This window comes from Aphelocoma coerulescens, chromosome 2 (genome assembly GCF_041296385.1).
Source record: "Aphelocoma coerulescens isolate FSJ_1873_10779 chromosome 2, UR_Acoe_1.0, whole genome shotgun sequence".
Classification (NCBI taxonomy): Eukaryota; Metazoa; Chordata; class Aves; order Passeriformes; family Corvidae; genus Aphelocoma; species Aphelocoma coerulescens.
Genome location: NC_091015.1, coordinates 135,971,883 through 135,978,263, shown reverse-complemented (window position 1 = coordinate 135,978,263; position 6,381 = coordinate 135,971,883). Strand labels below are relative to the sequence as shown.

Sequence of the window (6,381 nt, the reverse complement as noted above, 5' to 3'; positions counted from 1 at the left end):
AGAAACCTGGGGTGCTGTACACACCAGCCCCCATATGGTGGTTTGCTCTGCCTGCACGTGTGGTCAATGCCAAGAGAAAAGGAGCACATACTACAGCAGTGTCATAGTATTTTATAATCACATCAGTATATGGAACAAAATCTTCCTGAACAACCTCTGACAGCACAAAATAGCCATGTAAAGGGAAGGCAGTTGCAAGGACAGGGTAGATAGAGCAAAAAAAAGGTTGAAAAGTACACTGACAAAGATTAAAATGCTGCCACAGATGTGGACACTTTTCTGAGTAATGCCAGGAAGTCTGGATATGTTCCCATCCGGAGTTGCTCAGAGCTGCAAATCTTTTAAGCACAACTCCCCGAGGAATAAAATTTGTAAGATAACTAGTAGAATAACAGTGAGAAAAAGAATAATATATTTGCAAGCACTGAGAATAGAATTGCCATTAACATTTGACATCCTTTTATTATGTCAAGTTCATATTTTGTTCCCTAATCTTACTAAGAATTTCATGAACAAGTGTGAGACTTGAGTGAAGAATGGTTGTATTTGATCTGTTGGCTGCTGCATAAGGCTAAGATAAACAGCAAACTATTCAATACGTCCTATTCCTCTTTTAACTTTTGCATGTCTGCCCTCTGTGGTGCCTATATAATTTGCACTACAAACCAACAAATTCAAGAAAGGTTACTAAAGAAAAAATAGTAGAAAAACAAAAAATAGAGCTGACTCTTAATTCCAGTAACAGAATTTCAAGGCTTGCTGTGAAGGCACAGGTGAAGCACTGAAGCTGAAACACTCCAGACATACAGGAAATGCTTACAGCTGAAATCAATGAAGTGTGCTCTCTCCAGTCATGTGGGATGAATGGCCTGCCAGGAAAGCTCCAGCTGCAGTGGGGTTGAAGGAGTCAATCTGATCGTATGAACTCTACCTCCATCAGAAAGCCAGTGGTTCTGTTCCCAACCATCTGAAATTTGGAAGGAAAATGAGAGCAGAGGTAGGGGGGAAAGATGCTTTCCTATTCTGTTCCTCCTTTCTTGCTCTTTTTTAATCTCTTTTTCCTCTTACACATAGTATCTTTTGCAACTGTGGTGTAAAACCAGCAAAAGAAGCTGAAAACAGGTATCTAAATCATTGCTGGCTCTGCATCCTTATCTGGCCTAACAGAACATAGGCTGTGCTTGAGGTCTTTTGCTCATGAATATCTGAGTCACCACCCAGGCAGATGTTCCATTTTCTGACTTGTTTCTCTTTCCTGACCTCTTCTTTGAACACTTCCTTCTGTGGTCCACAGGAAAGATGATAAGAGTGAGTGGCTACAGAAAATCTAGGAAATCCAAACCAGCTTAATTATCGTCTCTTTTTTTCCCAGAAGAACTATTGCTGTTTTTCATATAATCTAAAAGACAGTTGAAGAAGGGAATTTCCCTATAAAAACTCGCAACAGATAAAAGGGAGAGGGATAATGTTTAACTGCAAGTTTTACTCAATATTGCAAGCAATTTAACCATTTTCCCTTGGGTCTGTAATCAAAAGATAGATTTGTAATGGCAGTTATTACAATGGGAGTTTGCCAGCAATAACTTGAAGCAAAACCCAGACCATGCTTCACTGTTTATGTTGTAACTGTGAACATGGGTTATGTTAACATCTTATCTTTTGTTGGGCCCCAGACACCCTACCTTCAACACAACACTTAGGTTACTATTGATAAACAACAGTGGGACTTGTCTTTGCTTTCTGTAGTTTAATATTACCATGTAAGAACACATCCTGATCTGCTTATAGCTTTGCTAAGTTTTAACCATTTGCACATTTGAAGCATTCCCTGCTGTGTGTACCTCAGAGACTTTTGCTGGGGAAAACATCAACTAAGGCACTTCAGCCACTTCCAAGAAATAGATTTCTAAGAATTTTGATTAAAAAGTGTTGAAACAAGGAGTGAGGCAAGATGTGATACTGAGATGACTGGACAAGAGCCCACAGGGCATGGATCCCATGCAAAGAAGAGTAAGCAATTACATTATTTATCATAATGCACACTCATAAGGAGATTGAATTAAGGTCGCAAAGGGAACTTGCAATTCTTGGACTTCATAATTTATGAATGCTTGACTTACAATGTTTATATTGTTATTTTAATGTGCTGTTTTGGAATATATTATTTTCTAAGATATTGCTGTTACAGAAAGAAACAAAACCTATCTTCATTGTGAAAATGAGCCATTTAGGAGGTTGTGAATCTTTATACAGAGTTCAACTTTTATCTGAAAATGCCGGGTCCACATACAAGTTCACTGTATTGAGTATGGTTAACAAGCTACTGAGGAGTGCAGTGTGTCACTTGCAAGCAACCACAGAAATACAATATTTCTGATATATTCTCTCAGAATAGGGGATCACTCTTGGATACATTTTTATATAAAATTAAATTATTAAAAAAAAAAAAGGTGAAGCTTTAGTTTTTTTGGATGTCTAACAGAAATCTTATAAAACAATTTGTAATATATGCCCCTACTTAAGTAAACTTTTGACAGATCTAGGCAATTTGGCATGTCTTTTCTTTATATAATAGAACCTTGAAAAGCTTCCCATGTTTTTGGAATTACATGGTGAAACAAAAAGGCAATTCCTTTTTCCAGAATGTTGCCTCTCTCATTTATTTCATAATCTGCTTACACTATAGAGAACAAAAAGGGCACAATATTTTTGTGTCTAAAACCAAATGACAACACAGTCCTCATAGGAATGAGCTTCTCCAATTTCCACTCATGGCAGGAGACTTAGCACCTCAAAAGAATCAAGCATAAAAAGGATGTCATGGCATTTTCAAGAATAAAAAATGAAAGCAACATCTTTATTCCCATTCTCCTAAGTGGTTCATTTTCCCTAAGGACAGAGTGTTTTGTTTCTATACTAATATGCTTTTTTGTTAAAAGCAGGATTAGTTATTATTTAATAAATAAAATCAAATCTCTGAGGAAATAATAGTCCAAATGAGGATTATCAGTGTAAGGGAGAGGGAAAAATCTGGGGCAGTATTTTGTGACAGGAACACTAATGCAAATGCATTTTCCATTCAGCCACATGTCAGATCCACTGACTTATATGGGTGATAATTTTCACAGCTCTGAGATCTTTTTTTAAAAATTGTTTTCACTCAATGGATATGTTTTAATACTCTCCCTCATAGAAGTGTGTTATTAAGTAGTTGACCAGTAACAGGATGCCTTACCTGTTAGTGTTTTGGCAAAGGCAGAATTAAAAACAGGAAGTCCACCACTGATAAATACCTGAATAGTTGATTTTTACTGTACTAAATACTTTGAGGGGGCTAAAGAATCATGAATTTAGTTCTGTATGTACACCTTGGGATAAGCATCTGAAATAAATAATATTTGCAAAAATACAGACCCAGTGTAGCTACACTAAGCTTCTGTGTCTGTCCAGAAAGAAATTCTGAAGTTTTGATGCACTTTTTTTCCATTTTCCATAATTTTGTGCATGTCTTTGTCAGAACAGAGAAGCTGCTGTCCTGTCGAGCCAACAGCAGCAGCTGCAAGTGTTCCTTAAAGCATGCCTTGGTGAGCTGAACAGGAGTCTGGTGTGCATTGCACAGGACAGATCCTATTTGTCTTGACTGTGTAAGTATTTATTACTCCTTCTGCTGCTCTTTCATCTTCTCTCTTCTATCTCCAGGACCAAAGAAATCAGAGAAATGCATCCTTGCCAATCATAAAAGAAATGAGTCCACCAACCGGGCCACCTAAAGGGTTTTGCCGCACATGCCAAAAAAGAAGGAGCGTAAGGCTCTCAGGTTCAGGAATTCCTCCAAACTTCCCATACATGGGCTAAAGCAGGAATGGCCAAACAAGCACAGGGCGATGAACAACCAGTGAGCCAAATGCAATAAACAGCTGCCAGTAGCATCAGAAATTGTCAAACGTGTAAAAAGAAAACCAAAGAGAAGTAAAGCTTCTGTGGTTTCCAGTGATCATAGTTCAGAGTGCTACTGCAAGGAGGAAGTGCTTGTTGTTTCCTTATCTTCTTAATGACCTTGAGGCCTCTCAATTAAGCCATCCCCTTCCACGAAATCTACCTGAGCTGGCACAGTTTGCTGCTAAAATGGCTAAAGTGGAAATATCATAAACTTCATTTATTTCCCAAAGCATTTTGGTTTTCACACCACTAGGATTCTTGCTAGACAGCCGGGAACACTGAACCGCTGTCTGCCAATGGAAGTTACACTGCTGCCACAATTAATACAACACATTAGTCCACAGTATATGTGTATAGAAAATCTAAGTGCCATCACGCCTGCAACTCCCTTGCTACGCTGAGTGCTTTTTGTTATGCCATGGTATTGCAGAGTGGTGTTGTACACAGACCTCTTAGAGCCTTTAGTGTGAAATCTATCTCAAAGGCAGATGGTAGCTTTTTCCTGTGTCCATTGCAAGCTGAAAGATAAATTATGTAGTTCGCTCTCGAGTCTCTACTGCTATCTGAGCTGCTCAGTTTATCCCATCTGGTGTCCAGCTTCAGCACAACAAGGGTACATCTTGCCTACGAGTCCCATATAGCATCAGCCAGTGTCATTTGAAAGCCTGAGATACCACATGGAAACTTAAATGTTACACAGGTAACCAAATCAATCTTTAAATAACTTTTCGAAACATAACACTAAAATGTTTGTCATTAATGAGATTCCTTTTTTCTTTCATTTTGGCCTTACTCCTGTGTTCCACTCGCCCATTAGTCCCATCTCCTCTTCAAATGGCTTTTTCCTCATATCTAGGTCCTCCCCTCCAGCAACTGGCCATCAGTTCAACTTAATGTGAACTACTGTCTCAAACCATAAAATTGGTGGGTGTGTGTCTCTTCAGGTACCAGTGGAATGCTGAACTAGCCTGTGAATGCTTGTGGAAGACTTACATGTTCCTGCTGCCTCACAGAGGGCAGTGCTGGCAGATACGAGCCCAGAGTCTCTGCCCACTCTCTCTGGTGGAGTATGGCATGAGAGCAGGGTAAAGTATAGGACATACTGGGTACACTGGACACAGCTTACCCAAAGCTAGCCAGACCTCTATTGTCTTGATTATGAGCCCTTTTTCATTTTGATAGTACACTGGAAAGGGCCAACAACCCGTATTTCTTGCCTAACACCACTAGAATTTTTTTTTCAAGACAGCTTTTATTTTTGTGATTTTTTTCTTTCAAAAGTAAAAATCTCTTCATTCTTTAATTACATAATAATCTGTATATTTTAAGGAATGACTGACTGACTGTCAAAACTACAATTCATCAATTTGGCTAGCTACCTACCCTTTTTTTATACTGTTCCATCAGTAAATCATTCAGCAGACTGATACAAAGTAGTAGTCCTAAATATGCAGCAAAATAAATGGGAACAGTATCTTCAGTTGATGAAGGAAAGGAAGTTTTTACAAAATATGTTTTTGATGCAACATCTTAGAGCTTCCTGAATTAGCATGTTTTTAGATTTGATTACTGAGGACTGTATTTAAGAGGTGGTTTCAAGACGCTTGGCTACAAAGCTGTTCCAGATGTTGTCAGTTACACAGTGTGTTTATTAAGCCTTTTTGTATTTTCCATTTCCCTGTGTGCTAAACTGCTGGTTTGTTTTATCCTCTTATTCTGATGTCAAAAGGGTTCAATGGCAACAGAGACAATGGAAATAAAAACAGATTATGAAGACAACCACACATCCAAAAGAGCCTTTAATTTTATTACAGAAATTTCATCCATTCAGTCAACAAGTCATAAAACCTACTGGACCAGATCTTTATAAGATGTGCTAGGTATAATGCACTTGCAGATATACCAATTTACAATAGCAGGTAGTCAATCCTCTGTGTTTGCAAAGGGTTTTCACTCATAAATGTCCATCCTCACAGTCCAGGATATATGTAGATCTCTTGATGAACTGCTTGGATTTCACAGACAGAGAGCATACAGGCTGTGAATGTGCAGTTGTGGAGGCAGTGTAAATTAGGGTTACCTCTCTGAAGCCACAAAAAACATGATGCAGAAGATTGGATCCAGTGTATCTCATATATGTCACATATGCTCTACAGGTGCAAGTGATTGTCCCTACAAAATCATGATTGAATACTCAGTCATTGAAATAATAAAGGCTGAACAAATAAAGATATATTAATTCTAATAATAGATGAAAATACAGGGAAACATGATATATCCCTCCTGTAAAAACAAAAATCTCTGAATTTCCATAACTTGAGAAATCACTGATTAGCAGCTGACAGCACCAGTCAATACTTCTTCTCTTAACAAAAAAAAAACAAGATTGAAACCTGCAATTTAAAGATTTCATAAATGTTCATGGCACAGACTGGTCAAAGC

At 38.2% G+C, this 6,381-nt stretch overlaps 1 long non-coding RNA gene across 2 annotated transcripts; it reads left to right on the top strand.

Moving 5' to 3' along the window:
• Window positions 1-877: 877 nt before the first annotated feature.
• Window positions 878-5,864, top strand: LOC138105952 (uncharacterized). Of its 2 annotated transcripts, XR_011148819.1 has the most exons (5): window positions 878-997; window positions 1,823-2,010; window positions 3,518-3,584; window positions 3,700-4,639; window positions 4,796-5,864. It is a non-coding gene; the product is annotated as an uncharacterized lncRNA (long non-coding RNA). The 2 variants fall into 2 exon arrangements; XR_011148818.1 differs by having other exon boundaries at window positions 3,700-5,864.
• Window positions 5,865-6,381: the final 517 nt, after the last annotated feature.